Consider the following 16,783-nt stretch of genomic DNA (forward strand, 5'->3'; position numbering starts at 1 on the left):
AAGACGTCGACTTAAACAGTTCGTATTCCTACTTATTAGTAGAGGGAACACAGACACCTCTCCTTCAACGTGTGTGTTTCCTTGAATTTTCTAATTTGTCTGGGGGTATCTTTGTAGTTTCATTAATATACAGCTCAACCTTGTAGCTGTTGTCTCTTTCTGACGTTGCCAACACGTGGACTCCCAATTCCTCAAAGCTAAAAACTCATTCAACAGAACTTGTTAGAAGAGGGAATACAGGCACCTCTCCGTCAACGTGTGTTTCCTTGAATTTTCTAATTTGTCTGGGGTATCTTTGTAATTTCATTAATATACAGCTCAACCTTGTACTCATTCAACAGAACTTGTTAGAAGCATCCACTTCCAGGTTAAGCATCAATTGCCCCAAAATCCAGCAGACCTCACCTAATAATTTGACGAAATTAGAGCAGTTAGCCTTTTTGGATTCACATCTACCACAAAGAGCAGGCATATTCCAATCACTTCAGCATTTCATTTTATTTATGGTTTCCGTTCAACTTTTTCTTCTTCTGCAAAAAGATCATATCTTTGGGATCTTGGCTTGATTAGCGATCTTTTCTATCTTTTCTTTAGTTTAGTCTTAAGATCCGTTTCAGAAAGGTGAAAATAAACTGAGGTTGGGTTTTGATTTGTTCTCTGTTTTTATTAATTTATTTTGGATTTCTTATGTGAATTCTAAGTTCTCTTTATTTTATTTTTCTGCTATTCTACTTTTTCTTTAAAAGATTGTTAGAAGTTCGTCAATATGTCTGCTTGTTGGAGGGAAATTTCGTCTTCACAATGTTATTGTGCTATGCAAAATTCCTGTGGTATCCCTGTACCGGTGGATTTGAGCTATTTAGAGAAAGGCAACACAGGTAATTTCGCAAGCTAACCTGACTATCACCGCTTAATATTCTGCAATACCAAGATTTTCCTCCGCATCTCTGTCGTCTCTTTGTTTAGATTCTCTTGGCTCCTCCGCTGATTTATGTCTTTTTGCATGATGCGCATCAATTTCTGTTATATATTGCGCGATAGTTTAACAGGAGATTGTGGTTTTTATTGTGTTTTTGCAATTCTATATTTGCTCAAGATAATCACATGATTGAAAGGTTAGTTTTACTGTTCTGTTTCTTTTGCTTCATAGGGGTGTCTCTTGTGTTTTGTTTCAGGTGTTCTGTTTCTTTTGCTTCATAGGGGTGTCTCTTGTGTTTTGTTTCAGGGTTCTTGTTGGGTTGTTCGAATACTCATTATAATTTTATCTTTATTTTTTGTGAAACTACTTAAAAAGAAATTGGGGTTTCCGGGTATTTGAAGGTTTTATCATTTTTAAAAATTGGGGCTTTCATAATGGATGATCCTGTAACTTTCGTGGATTTGACTTTTGAGCTATAATTTTAATGGGCTTCTGGTTTATTTCAATTTTTCCCTGTATTTACATGAAAAAAGATGACTTAGTCCTTCATTGTTTGGAAGTTTTGTATTATCACTTCTTATTTCCCATGCCGAATTTTACCTTCACAAACTATGAGATTTTAAGTTCCTTCAATTGAGATTGGCTTTACTATCACGTAAATAATATAAGAGAAAAGAACACCTACGGTGAATACTATTTCTGAACTGCGTAAATTGTGCTAAGTCGTAGTAGTTATAGTACTATTGTCCAATTAATTAATCCGCCAGTTGATATGCATATTTGTAGTCTGGCGGAGACGATATAGTGCAAATACACATTCTGCTTTTAGAGCAAGAATTAGAGTTATTGCTATAACTACACTTGCGATAAAAAAGTCTCGCCGAAAGAGATTACATTTTCTATTTTACGTATTCAGTTACATGTTTAACCTGCATTTTTAAAGTTGCTTAGTTATGTATATATAATTATTTTCTCTCTGTGTTGCTGAAGTTGGACTGACTCAATAAATTGCTTGAGCACGTGTCCTTATTGGACAACGTACTCTTCATTTCTTAAAAGTATCTTGAATAGATAACTAGCTTGTGCTAAACTGTATAAACAAACTACTTACAGGACTGCAAAAAATGTTGTTGGAGAGCGAATTTCAAAGTATAAAATTAACTCTGCTGAATTTGAAACATCGAATGGGGTTCTTTACCTACTTTCCAAGCTCAGTGGTTTCTTATTGGCCAGAAATAAACTTAGTTGGTGTTTTTATTTTCAGATAGTGTTCCGACTTGCTAGAAATTAGACTCTGGCATAAGATACTGAAAATGTTATTCGTACCTGCCTTCTTTCCATTTTGTATTGTAGAAAAACATTAGATGACAATTGTTAAGTGGTCTTGATGGTTTCATTTAGCAAATAAATGTTCGATCAGTAAAGTTATGGACGAATTTGACTCTATTGAAAAAGTTCGATCAGTAAAGTTTATTCCTTTGACACAAAGATACAAACTTGCCAACTAGAAGGTCTTGTATGCTTTCTTTGAGAAGAAATGGCTTACATCTGAAATTTTAATGAAAGTAGCATGTATTTACTTAATCGTGGGCAACCTTCTTGAGATATGGTTTTACCAAGTTCACTTGAGTTATCAAATGTAAATTGGTATGCTCTCCTACGGCCATTACCAATACGTCTACGTACATCAGTTGTGCTATTCATCTACTAATATTTATAGAAAGTTTCACTTGATTCTACTTCAACAATATAAAAGTCATCATGAATATTTTCATGGATCCTCCTTTTAACTGTCTTCTACCTTGTGCAGATCAATCAAGCTATTATTATTGAAGTCGGACATTCTAGGCAAGCTTGTTTTGATTTTGAATGCAGTACATTGGAATCCTGAAGCACCACCACGAACGTTATCGGGCGTCCGCCTGCGACACATGTCTTCCTTTATGATGAATTAGTTCACAACAGGCTCAGCTCGATCTACTTTTTGACGAACTTATATGATGTTGGAAACTGAATTTAGAAGACAAAGAACAAAAAACATTTTACGCTTTGCTTTTGGGTCTTTGCAGATATTATCACATGTACCTTTATTTACAATAGTAGTATTATTTATATCTCTCTTTAGTACTTGCAAAATCAATAACGAAACATTCAAAAAAATTATGAGACATCCTGACAAGCGAACGGCCAAATATTATGGTGAGAATCAGAAGTACACAATATAAACAAGGTAGGTTTTGTTTACATTGGGCGCGGGCAAAGCCCGGGCTACCCCTACTAGTAAACCTAATAAGCTCAAAGACGTTGGCTTCTCTAACAGTTCGTAAACCTCTGTTTTGAACAAACTAGCAGAGAACTGCTGCGACAAATTCAAATAATTAGAGTTCGTAAAATTCAGCGAATTAGCGAACGAAGCTGCTCGTCACCTCTATTGACAACAACTTCTCATCTTTGAGGTTCTTCTCATCAAGGTAAGGTTCAAAATTTTACCCTTTTCTATGTGAATTGAGTAATAATTTCGCTAGAAAAGGCATCTGAACTAGGAGCAGGGATGAGAGAGGCCAGAGCATAGATTGTGATTTGACTCCCCATCTGTTGAGTGATATCTGTTTTGAATGAGCAACTGCTATATTTCCTATCACGATTAAATCATCTTTTCTAACAGTTTATTCTGAATGTCAATTTCGTACTATCAATTTCACTGAGTGCCAAGTATAACTGTCGAAATATTGGTCCTCCTAAAATTAAAGTTGATAATTTTTAGCTGTTGTATAACTATAAGGTTGTGATCACACTTGTATGCATATGGATGTTAGTGTTCACTTTGGTGAAAGAATAACACAAAATACAAAAATTTACTGGATGTCTGAAACTTGTAGGGATAGGGAGATAGGAGGGAGAAGGGGGGAGTATCGGAATAATGAAGTTGGAGGGTAAACTGACTCACATGTTAAGAATTATGGTTCTTTTTGTTTGGGAGGAAAACACTAGCTTACAACATAAGGAAGAAGCACTAGGCGGAATGACCAGTTAGTATTATATAGCAGGAAAGGGAAGAAGTAGGTTCTTTTGATGTAAAGTTGCTAATTGGTTGTATTCTGATCTAGTTAAGTGCACCTGAGTTCACTGAGCTATAAAATGTTAATATATGCTTGTGACTCCTTCCTTGGTGCTTGTTTTATGGAATAAATTGCTCTGTTTATTTATAAAAGAAACACAAAAAGTACTGTGCATAACAATTTCTTCAGCCGTATAGAAATAACTTTGGGAATATTTAAAGAAGTAGCAATAGAAGTTTGCTGCTAGTTCGATGGAGGAATTTTCCTTTACTCCCACAGGTTACATACAGTCAATATTATGTAGTCTCAGCAAAGCTTGGACTCTATCCAAGCTTTGCGGACTTCGTAACTAAGAAAGAGAGAAAATTTGCAGAAGGAAAATATTTAGAAATCGTTAGACTGGTACGGAATTTAAAAAAATTTGAAAGAACTCTCAGCAAGCCTAAGTAGATACTTCAGCTGCCAAATACAGAAAAAGACCTCTGAACTTCTTTGAGAAAATATTTTGAATTTTTTGTATTGGAAGATGAAGCAGAATAAGCTTCTTGGAGTGCACTATTAGTTGAGTTGGAAACCTGTTTGGAGTGTTGTTTTGTCCAGCTTTTGAGTGTGCATCACGATTTGCAAAATCTTCCCATCTTCTTTCCTGACTTGTTCATGATCATTGATTAATGCATTAAAAGAATTAGAAACATCAGTGTTCTTTGATGCTATAATCTGATTTTTAAGACCCGGAGAAATTCTTTTGCTAGGGTATCGAGTTACAACTGTCCAAGCTCTACCTTTTGACTGATCAGCTAAACCTTTTCGGGACTGTTTAGCTTGTTCAAACACTGCCTTAACACCTGTAACAGCTGCACTATCCATAACATCAACTCATTCACGTTCCTTCCCCTCATCTTGTGTAACAGTAGCTAAAAAACCTACTAGTTTTTCAACTACATCAACAAGTGCAGCAGTAGATTTAGGAGCCCCAACAGTAGGTCGATCACCAGTTGCATTCAATGAAACATTAGCTTCCAACTTCGAACCTATAGTAGATGCTTCAATTCCAGCCTTTTCGACTGCCACTGCTACATGATTCTTAGTATTGTTTCCTCGATCACGCCCTGTAACAGCTATACTACTCAAAGCATCTACATCTTCAAGACCTTGCCCTTCATCGTGCACAACAGTAGGTTTAATAACTGCTGGTTTTTCAAAAGCATCTACATCCCATGTCTTACACTTATAGCTAACTGCCTCCTGTAGCTCGTTTAAATTCTGGACAGGTTCATCATTAAACTCATCTTAACTTATCATGTCATCATGTTCTTATCTTGTGTAGTCATCCCCTCCTTTTGGTTGTTTTGTTGCCGACGACATCATGGATAAAGTTTGCTGGATGTTTGAAACTTGTAACATGTTGCTAGATCGATCAAACAAATCATTGGAGGGGATATCATGTTGGGATGTATTCAAACCAACCCCAGCTATGCCATTGTTTTCTTTCACCTCTTGAAGAGACAGTCCTTCCGTTGGATTATGCAAAAACCCAGGCAGAACTTGCAAAGGATTCATGCTCTCTAGAATTTTAGCTCCAATTGTAGTAACATTAACATTAGCAGGTTTAATAGAGTTACTGGAAACTACCACAAGCTGCCCATTCTTATCTGTTGAATCCTTCTCTATGTTGGCACTTGTTAGCTGATCCTCCACCATCAGAACATCATAAGCATTTGTACTACAAAAATGTTTGTCACGAGCAGATCGATTCGGAGAAAGAATTCTAGCTGATGCCTTCTTTTTGCGTGTTACTGAACTCCAGCCTTCCTCTCTATTCACATCCACTCCTTCCGTGCTACTAGAGTTTGCAGCCTGTTCCAGTATCTCATTAGGATTAGTAGATTCATCATTAGCACAATCCTCCTGTATAGTTAAATTTTCAGTAGGTCTAGGAGATAACACGATTTGCCCAGATTTCACTGAAGCTGTGTACTCCTGCTTAGCAGATTCTAGCGTCCCAGTTTCCTGCATAAGAGTTGTTTTTACACCAGTAGTGGCATGATCAGCTATATGTAATTACTGCCTTAACGCCTTTAGGTGCTGCACTATCCAAAGCAACAACACCTTCAACATCTTGCCCCTAATCATCCACACCAGTAGCTTTTAAAACTGCTGGTTTTTAGCTATTTCAATTGCACCAGTAGGTCGATCACACAGCCCAGTTTTCTTCTCCTGCACAACTGTTTTTTTATGATCATTACTCTGCTCCTACCTAGTATTAATGTGCCCATCAATTTTAGTAGCAACCTTAGCTTGAATACGATCAACACCAGGGCCCTTAGCAATTTGCTTTTCCCCCTCCAACTCCTGAGAAACATTCTTCACAGCTATGGCTTTAGAACCTGCTGGTTTTTCCGCATTTACAGCAGTCACTACACCTCGATCATTAATCGTTTGAACCTTAGGAGAATTCAGTGCAATATTATGATTTTGTAGAGCAGAACCAACAGCCTGGTAAATCCTCACTAAAGCAGTAGCAACTAGAATGTCACGAGGGAGTTTAGAAACAGGTTTCTATTGATCCCTACTCAGTTGCCCAATTTCTATAGCATCAACCTTACCACTCCTACCTCCTTGATCAGCCAGAGTGACCTCTTGTTGTTCATTACCATTTGTATCTCGAATCAAACCAGTACCATGACCTAACAACACCAGCTGGCTAAGTCTGCATAGCAACAGCAGTCCCCGTCACACTAGGATTAGGATTGTCCTTCTCCATTGTTGAGCCTACTACATCCTGTAGATTTAGCAAGCTCCAAATTTTGCTGTTTCTTTGCATTCAAAAAGTCCCTAGCATCACCTTGCATTCAAATTTTGTTGTTTCTTTGCATTCAAAAAGTCCCTGGCATCACCTTGTTTCAGCATCAAGTCTGAAGCAGCCTTAAATTATATTTTTTATGAGGTGGGTTAATCCAAATAGGTCAAGTTTTCTTCTTTGGTTGATAAATCTAGCTCATTTCTTTAATAATACCCCAAGATGGTGTCATAAGTATTTACAAAGTGAATGAGTCACCAAACAACATTTATCAATCAAGTTTTTACAATCATCTAGGCATGAAGGTGCTCATTATTTACCCAATAAAAGAAGGAGAACAAAACGGATTCTTAATACATGTAATTATGGAATAATTTCCTATATTCTCATTCCAAATCGTCAAAAGCACACAATGTTATGATCTTCAAATTGCTCTGTTCTGCTTGCTAAATCTCTGTGATCTCGATCTGATTGTCTTCTTCACCGTCCCTGGATCACTCAAACCATCTCAAATAAGGAGAGTTTGATATTCCAATCGGTTTTTTCATCCATATAGTGAATCCTTACTCTATTTGGTTTCTTATCAAATAAATCCAACTCAACTTTACTCTTGATGTGCTAGGCCTTGATTTTTCTTGTGTAGCTTTATCAACAGCTATTGGTTCACCAGCAGCTAAAGCAATTGACAGTAGAGATCGTTTGGCAAATAACATAGGAGGCAGATTAGGTAACGATATCCATACAAACGCCCTAGATGTTTCTTCCATATGATTAAAACCAAGAGTCTTAAGGGAAAACTCTAAACTGATGGTTCTCACCATTAACGAGCAGATAGTTAACAGCTTTAGAAGCAGCTACAACATAATCTTCATACAAATCAATCCTGATGAGGATGTGCCGTCTCGCCAACCTCTTTGTGTGAAATTGGACATTAAGGAGGAGGAGCATGGCTTGGAGTTGTATGTTTCTAATATCAATTCAGTTAATTCAGTTAGTGATATTAAACTTTATCTGAAAAATTTGGTCTATTTGGTTTGACATTTCAGTATTAATGACTCGGTCTTGGTTGTGCAAATAGATTACACTAATGTCATATTCAATATCTGTTGCTTTCACTCGATATGTACTTAACTGAGATACTCACTCTGAATCACTTAATTCACTTTGCGGAAAAATAAATTTGTAACTTCACCAAATATATTGCTACACTCCAATCTATTAAGTGATTTTGGCATTCCATATATTGTAACTTCACCAAATCTATTGCTACAATCCAATCTGTTACATGATTTTTGCATACCAATTATATAGAGTCTGATGTGGAGTAGTATTTTAGTGAGTTATGAATTCATTCTTTTTCTGTTTGAAGGTTGTATTATGTACAAAGTAACATATATGTATCTGGTGTTATGGACTCTAATTTAAGGATGACTCATGAGCAAAATTAGCTATTAACTTTAAAGTAACACCAAAGAAAAATTGATCTTAATATCATAGGAGACTTGAAGTGCCAGAATGTTGGTAAAACATGACTTATTTAGGAATTAAGTTGTTGATTTGACTATTCCTTGTTTGATTTGTTGAATGAATAAGTAAAACATGACTAGACATGATCCCTTTTTCTTAGTCATTTTTTTCTGCCCTGAAGTTTTCAGTTTCTCTACCTGAATTTTTAGTTGTTCACTTAAAATTCTTTCACATTCTTTTCCTTGATTGGTTATTTTGTTTCCTGAAATAACACTATTTTCTTAATCAACAATCACACTATAAGAGCATCAATATAGAGTAATTTTTTTAGTTTCCCTGATTTGTAGCTTAATTATAAAATCCTTACAAAAAATATTCTCAGTTTTCAGAAGTACTAAAATTTAACATATTTATTCATCCTTTATTGTAAACATTAAAGCTGTTACTTGGGCTATAGGCCAGTGAAATGGTGGATGTGAGAAATTATTCAAACGGATTGTAAAAATAATCTTCGAAGTAGATTGACTAATATTCCTTAGTAAAGGTGACTAATATGTTTTTATTCGCTTATGTTCACTTCTTGTTCATTGCTGTACTAATATTTTTTGGTTTACTATATATGTATATCAATTTTGTCTATGCACCAGATTATGGCACCTGATTAGCAATGGATGAAACTTATTCATGATCGACTTGATAACGCTTACATACTTGGGGTGGAGAACTTTCTGGATTATGCTTTTAAAAGATTGGGAGAAACACGTGAAATACGTTGTCCATGCGTCAAATGCTGTAATACAATTTCAGGAACACGTGAGCTGGTTAGGTCACATTTAATAGAATACGAAATAGTCCAAAATTTACCCTTTGGTATCACCATGGGGAGTGATTAGGTGAGTCTTCTTCAGATTATGAATTTGTAGATGATAAGATCAATGAAAAGGGTGATGGTGAGGATGAAATACATGAAATTTTAAGAGATTTATATCGCACTTTTGAAGGAGACAATATGAACAATGATGGTGATGGGAAGTTTTAGGAGGAACCAAATATTGAAGCAAAAGATTCTATAGGATCTTAAAAGATTTTGAGCAACCATTATACCAAGATTCAAAAGTTTCTAAACTTTCTACTTTGGTACAGTTGATTCATATCAAAAGTATTGGTAATTGGAATAACACGTCATTTACAATGTTGTTGAAGCTCTTGAAGGAAGATTTATTGCCGGATAGATCAAACTTGCCAGATTCATATTACGAAGCAAAGAAGGTAATTCGGCACCTAGGACTTTCTGACAAGAAAATTGATGCATGTAAGAATGATTGTATGTTATACTGGAAGGATGATAAGTCTCTTGAGTCTTGCGAAGTTTGTGGTGCATCTAGATAGAAGGAGGATAAACGTAGCGGGAAAATCAAATTTAAAAGTGGAAAAAAGATACCATCCAAGATTTTACGTTATTTTCCTCTAAAGCCAAGACTTCAAAGATTATTTATGTCCTCGAAAATATCTTCTCTGATGAGATGGCACCATGACAAAAGAGTTGATGATGGAATAATGAGGCACCCAGCTGATTCAATAGCGTGGAAAACGTTTGATGAACTTCATCAATCTTTTGCATCTGAGCCTCGTAATGTTCGACTTGGACTTGCTAGCGATGGTTTTCAACCATTTGGAAATTCCAAAACTCCGTATAGCATTTGGCTTGTGGTACTTATTCCTTATAATTTACCATATTGGCTATGCATGAAGAAAGAAAATTTTATTTTGTCGATGATTATTCCTGGTCCTGGAGTCCTGGAGATGCTATTGATGTTTATCTCCAGCCTTTGATAGAGGAATTAAAGAAATTGTGGGAATTTGGAATGGAGACCTTTGATGCGTCAACAAAACAAAACTTTGTGTTACATGCATCTTTATTATGGACCACTAATGACTTCCCCGCCTATGAAAATTTGTCTGGATGGATTACAAAGGAAAAACTAGCGTTCCCCTACTGCAATAAAGAAACTCACTCAATTAGGTTACAAAATTATAAAAACAGTGCTATATGGGCCATAGACGCTTTCTTCCTCTTAATCACAAATGGAGGAATGATAACGCATCATTTGATGGCACTAAGGAGCGAAGATTACCACCAAAACAATTGTCTGGTGATGATATACTTAATCAAGTGGCTGATTTATATGGGTTACAACTAACAAACGATCCAACGAAGAAGAATAAAATATCACATGAGAGTAAGAGTGATAATTAGAATAAGAAGAGTATTTTCTTTGATCTTCCATATTGGAAAACTCTTTTATTACGGCATACTTAGATGTAATGCACATTGAGAAAAATATATGTGATAATATTTTGGGGACAATCTTAAATATCAAGGAAAAACCAAAGACACCATAAACACTCGGTTGGATTTGCAAGCAATGAACATTAGGAAAGAATTGCATCCAATAAAAATTGGGGATAAATATGACTTACCAACGGCATGTTACACATTATCTCCTGAAGAGAAGCACAGGTTCTTCAGTTTCTTGAAGAACTTAAAGGTCCCAGATGGATTTTCATCAAATATTCCCAGTGTGTCAACCTTAAAGATCGCAAAATTTCAGGTTTAAAAAGTCATGATTGACATGTTCTTCTACAACATTTACTCTCACTTGCTCTACGGGGCATGCTATGCAAATCTGTGTGTGAACCGCTTATTGAGTTGTCTTTGTTTTTCAACGTACTTGGATCGAAATGTTTAAGTGTGGATGAATTAGAGCAGATAGATGCCCAAATCCCAATAACTGAGTGCAAGCTAGAAAAAGTCTTCCCTCCTACATTTTTTGATGTCATGGAGCACTTGCCAATTCATTTAGCTAATGAAGCTAAGATTGCTGGACCTTCTCAATATCTATGGATGTATCCAATGGAGCGATATATTTATTTTATGAAACCATTTATTCGTAATAGGGCTTGCGCAGAAGGTTCTATTGCAGGGGGATATTTAGCAACTGAATGTATGACCTTATGTTCAAGGTATATACTACAATGAAAACAAAGTTTAATCGCCTTGAATGAAATTATGATGGTGGTATTATAGAATCTGATGGAGGTTTAACAATTTTTTGTCATCCCGGAAGAGCTTTAAGAGGTGGCAAACCACACAAACTTGATTCAAATGAAATGGAGCAAGCACATATTTATATTTTGAAGAATTGTGATGAAATTCAACCATTTCTCGAGTAAGTAATGAGTTGTTTCAATAATTTACTTTTATGTACCTTTTCTATTTTTTTCCATTAAAATAACATGTTATTATGCTTTAATTATATGTAGAGAGTTTTCACTAACTCCAGTTGATACCTCTCAAGAAAATTCTTATAGGCAATTCATTGGTTGGTTAAAAGAAAAGGTGAGTACTAGTTAATATTAATATTTTTCAAACCAAGTTTGTAAATATTATTTGCTAAACTATGTGCTTGATCTTGATAGGTTGCAGGATTACACAAATGCAATGATAGTAAAAAAAATGGCAGATTTGCTCTCATTGTCACGTGGTCCCACGCCATACGTGACAAGTCATCGCGGGTACCTTATTAATGAATATAGGTTTCACGTGAAAGATTAAGATAAAGGTTTGAGAACTCAGAACTGTGGGATGGTTGTAGCTGGAGAGACAGATGAAGAGAATAAGAACATTGATTACTATGGAGAACTAACAGATATACTAGAATTACAATTTACTGGTGGAGGAAGAATAATTTTATTTCGATGTACGTGTTTTGATGTGTATGACCAAGAAAAGGGGGTTAAAATAGATGAATATAGCTTTGTAAGTGTTAACCGCCAGCGATTTCTGAAAACAACTGAGCCTTTTGTATTAGCTAACCAAGCATCACAAGTTTTTTACGTTGACGATCTTTCCGATAAAGGTTGGCATGTTGTACAAAGTTCAACCTCGTGATACTTTTGAGGTTTTGCAAGAAAATATTGATGATTTAGAGGAATTAGATCATTCTTCACAACTGAAAAGAAAAAGAACTCATGAAGGTTTGGATATTTATCAACTCCTTTATTTAATTAGGCAACTCACTTATGATGAGGGAAGCTTTGTACTGGATTCCATTTGATTTACAAGTTCAGAAAAAGATTCTAAAACTATACTAGTGGATTTTCTCTTAACTGATTATATGTTCTTATATGATGAATCTGACTTGTTAAATATTTGTTTATCTCCAGGTTTCTATGCGTCATGTTTTTGTAAATTATCTTTATTACTGTTGTCTATGGTCATGTAACTTCCTAGCTTCTTTCATAGACCTTCATATGATCATATATGATAATACTGACATTATAGACATCTATTACTCAATTTTTTTTTTGCTAGGTTGACATGAATCCATCAAAATATCAAAAGTCTAAAATGGAATCAAGTTCGAAGACTGTTAAGTATGTGTACGTTCCACCTGGTACCTTAGCAAGGGGGCGAGGACAGAGCTTCAGAGCATTGGTTTCTGTAAGAGTAAATGCTGAACAAAGAGGTTTGATTGGAAAAGTAAAGCTTTTAATGTATTAGCTTCTGATCTGAATAACCTAACTCATAATGATAGTCTTGCACCTCTTGGTTTTGATCAAATATTTGAAGGTGATACTCTTTTTCCCCATGAAGAAGAAGAGATGCAGGGCACTCAGAGAAGTGAGAGGAACAAATAGGTGTAAAAAAGTTGCAGGACTCAAAGTTGGAGAAAAGTTGCGCGTCACTTTCTATCACAATAGGGTTGTTGGGGAGCACCATGCCTCATTTACGTGACACTTAGGTATATTGGTCCGTGATCGTAATATGCCCATTGCGTGTACACTCATGGGCAAACATCGAAGAATATAAGCTACAACACATGTGGGAAGCTGTTACGGTAAAGATTTAAAGCATTACTTTCTTGATTTGTCTTCTCCATTTCTACTTGTTAATACAATCTTAGAGATAGTCCCTGATTTGTCAACCACAGTTTAAGTAATGGACAATAAACCGTTGAAAACTATAGAATATATTCTGTACAAGCTGAATCTGGATTACTAAGAATTACTTTACAGAATGGTAGAAAATCGGGCAGAAATTGTCATGTTGCATGAATCCAGTAGTGACAAGTTAATAAGTTATTAACTCTGCATAATTCTACTTAAAAAATTAGCCCTAAAATGCCAATCGTAATTTTCTAGGATTCCATAAATTGAGAAGGCGGGGGACTTGTTTTCGTCATCCCTGTACCTGCATAATATAGCTTTGCATCATTCGTGAACCTATAAAGAGTGAGCGTAGTGCAACACATAGTGTTAAGATTTCCAGTTTGGATCTTGTTAATACAGAAAAACAGATCCACCCTAGTTGAAGGCATTAACAGAAGGAAATGTGAGTAGAGGATTCCAGTAAATACCATGAGCCCCACGTATCTCCACTTCATACAATTCTTGGACAAGGGCACAACAACAGCACATTAAGCGTGAGAGAAAATCATCTATAATTCCTCCCTAAAAAGAAACAAAAATCAGCAGCATATCTCAATGATATTCAGTTTAACACGAGGTCTTGTATAAAGGTACTTGTCCATCGTTAACTATTTGACTTTGTCAATCAAATACCTTCAAACAAGGATCAACACGATGAAGAAAAAGAACCTTCAGAAGCTTTTCCTTATCCCTTCCGATAGGCATTTTCATATGGAGATGGGGGTTTCTCTTTTTGTACGGAGCATTTGTGGGAATAACTTGCAAGTCTATTTTTCATTTCTGATTTATTAGAGGGATATTAAGTTTTCGAATCTACTGTGATAACTTGCAAATCTATTTTATATTCCCTATTCCTATTTATTAGAGGGATATTAAGTCTGCGAATCTACTCTGATAAAGGGACAAATGCAGCTGCAGTAGATATGGTAGTTTACCGTGATGTTTAGCTTTTTCCATAGCTTCTTTATGATGCAGAAAGTGTAACAACAGCTGCGTGATATTTTCCTATTTGTTGTTTCATATTTAATTATACTTGTGAAATATTGTAGGACAAATTTGACAGTGATGACATAAATGATCAACGAGATCATGTCTTGAAACATATGAGAAAGTTATGGAATAATTGGAGATGATCGATGCACAAGAATATTAAGTCTAAGCCATTCTGTTATGCTATAAAAGATGTTCCAAAAGTGGGTAGACAAGAGTGATTGGGAATGGTTAATCAAGGAGCATTTTTTTACTGAAAAATTTAAGGTATGATTTCATAGCTATTTATTAACATTGTGTTATATTAAGTGGCTAACCAGAATTTTGCCGGTATATTGTTAATTTAGGAGACAAGTACAAGAAACTCGGTCAATAGGTCTAAGTTGAGTATGCCTCATCGTACGGATAGTAAACCAATTAGGGAGATAATTTATGAATAGGTGAGTAAATATTATAATTCTATTAAGAAACCTCATCTTTGTTATAAAGATTTCTTTGACTTGTTTATTTTAATGTGAAAGGAGGTAAAGATGGTACTAGATGTGGCAACTATATTTTCTAGATTCGTAAGAAGAACAACAAGCTTGTCGAACCTGAAACCAATGAGAAATATGTATGTTTATTGATAAATTTCAATTTATATTATTTATTAATTGTGTTGTATTATTTTAATTAAATTATTTTTTTATTTTACAGGATAAAATCAAAGAATTGGTGCAATCTGAATCGTCTCTTACAAATATTGAGGTTGTAGAAAGGTGCTTCAGACCTCAACGAAAGAGTCATGTAGTTGGATTTGGTGGTGGGATAATCGCTAAGGAGTTGAAAGGTGGTAACTCCTCTAAAGCTGCATTGTTGGAAAAGCTAAATGCTACTGTAAAAGAAAATGAATCACTAAAAGGACGTTTGGAAGGGCTAAAGAGTAAATATGATGAGCTAGGGAGTAAATACGCACAACTTGCAAAGATAGTGTTTGATCAGCCTTCATCACCATCTTCAAGTGATCAATAAATTGAATCATATAACGGGTTAGTACATTGAAAAATCTATTTTACTCTATAAAGCGTACCTTTATAGTAACCTAATTTTAGTCCTTTTGGTTTCTTCCGCATGCCTTAAGTTAAATTGTCGATTTGTGCGTTTGTATTTTCCTGTTTCTTCTTGTATGTTTTTAATTTGTGGTGTATCACCATTAGACACTGTTTGAAGGATATTTATTTAGATTGTTCTATGTGAAAAAGAAGAGCCAGTAAATTGTAATTTTTCTTTCTTCAAGGAAACATTGAAGTCATTTGTAAAAGCTTTATTACAGAAGCTTTCTAGTCACATCAAGATTCTTTTTGGCATCCCTGCTATTCTGAAAATGTTAGAATTCATACTGCAGTTTCTGGACCTGTTGGTTATAATGGAACAAGTCTAATCTCCCTCCAAAATAACAACAACAACAACAACTCAGTAAAATCCCACTACTGTGGTCTAGGGAGGGTAGTGTGTACGCAGACCTTACCCTTACCCCGAAGGAGTAGAGAGGCTGTTTCCGAAAGACCCTTGGCTCAAGAAAACAAAAAGACAAAAGGAAACAATATTAGTATCAACAAAGAAATCATATGAAAAACAGGAACAATATGAAATTCAGAAGAAAGATGCAAAGCAAAAGCGATAGCTAGTAAATAGTTCCTGCGCTGAAAAGTGAAATAGTAAGACACAACATTGCCACTAACTACCTTAGATAAAAACCATACCAGACTGGTCTCGCAATGGTACAAAGTAAGGAAAGACTCAAACTACCTCCTAACCTACAACCCTAATACTCGACCTCCACATCTCCCTATCCAGTGTCATGTCCTCGGAAATCTGAAGCCTCGCCATAACCTGCCTGATCACCTCTCGCCAATACTTCTTAGGCTGCCCTCTACCTCTTCTCGTGCCCTCCACAACCAGCTGCTCACATCTCCTTACCGGTGCATCTGGGCTTCTCCTCTGAACATGCCCGAACCATCTGAGTCTCGCTTCCCGCATATTTGTCATCAATGGGAGCCACATGCACCTTCTCCCGAATATCATCATTCCTAATCTTATCCATTCTAGTGTGCCCGCACATCTACCTCAACATCCTTATTTCTGCTACTTTCATCTTCTGGATATGTGAGTTCTTTACAGGCCAACACTCAGCCTCACACATCATGGCCGGTCTAACAACCGCTTTATAGAACTTACCTTTGAGTAACGGTGTCACTCTCTTATCACACAAGACTCCATATGCTAACCTCCACTTCATCCATCCTACAAACATCCTCATCGATCTCCCCTCCCCCCTGGATAACCGACCCAAGGTACTTGAAGCTGCCTCTACTTGGGATGACCAGTGATTCAAGCCTCACATCCACGTCCACTTCCCCCAGCTCAGTGCTGAACTTACACTCCAGGTATTCCATCTTCGTCCTGCTCAGCTTAAAACCCTTAGACTCAAGAGCCTGTCTCCAAACCTCCAAAATAAATTGTAGTAATATTGAGAGAAAGAAAAGCTTTATATACATTTTTCCTTATTCACTTTCC

At 35.9% G+C, this 16,783-nt stretch overlaps 2 long non-coding RNA genes across 10 annotated transcripts; both read left to right on the forward strand.

The window, feature by feature from the left end:
- The first annotated feature begins 423 nt into the window (after positions 1-423).
- On the forward strand, positions 424-2,919 carry LOC109213610. The gene is made up of 3 exons (XR_002066035.1): positions 424-637; positions 747-878; positions 2,730-2,919. It is a non-coding gene; the product is annotated as an uncharacterized LOC109213610 (long non-coding RNA).
- Positions 2,920-3,057: 138 nt separating this feature from the next.
- On the forward strand, positions 3,058-15,518 carry LOC109213611. Of its 9 annotated transcripts, XR_002066042.1 has the most exons (10): positions 3,058-3,149; positions 3,272-3,390; positions 7,401-7,505; positions 7,610-7,737; positions 12,621-12,774; positions 12,879-13,146; positions 14,287-14,494; positions 14,575-14,667; positions 14,749-14,840; positions 14,924-15,518. It is a non-coding gene; the product is annotated as an uncharacterized LOC109213611 (long non-coding RNA). The 9 variants fall into 9 exon arrangements; XR_002066038.1 differs by lacking the exon at positions 3,058-3,149 and having other exon boundaries at positions 3,161-3,390; XR_002066039.1 differs by lacking the exon at positions 3,058-3,149 and having other exon boundaries at positions 3,161-3,390; positions 7,422-7,505.
- Positions 15,519-16,783: the final 1,265 nt, after the last annotated feature.

Source organism: Nicotiana attenuata, unplaced genomic scaffold (assembly GCF_001879085.1).
Source record: "Nicotiana attenuata strain UT unplaced genomic scaffold, NIATTr2, whole genome shotgun sequence".
In the NCBI taxonomy this organism is placed as follows: Eukaryota; Viridiplantae; Streptophyta; class Magnoliopsida; order Solanales; family Solanaceae; genus Nicotiana; species Nicotiana attenuata.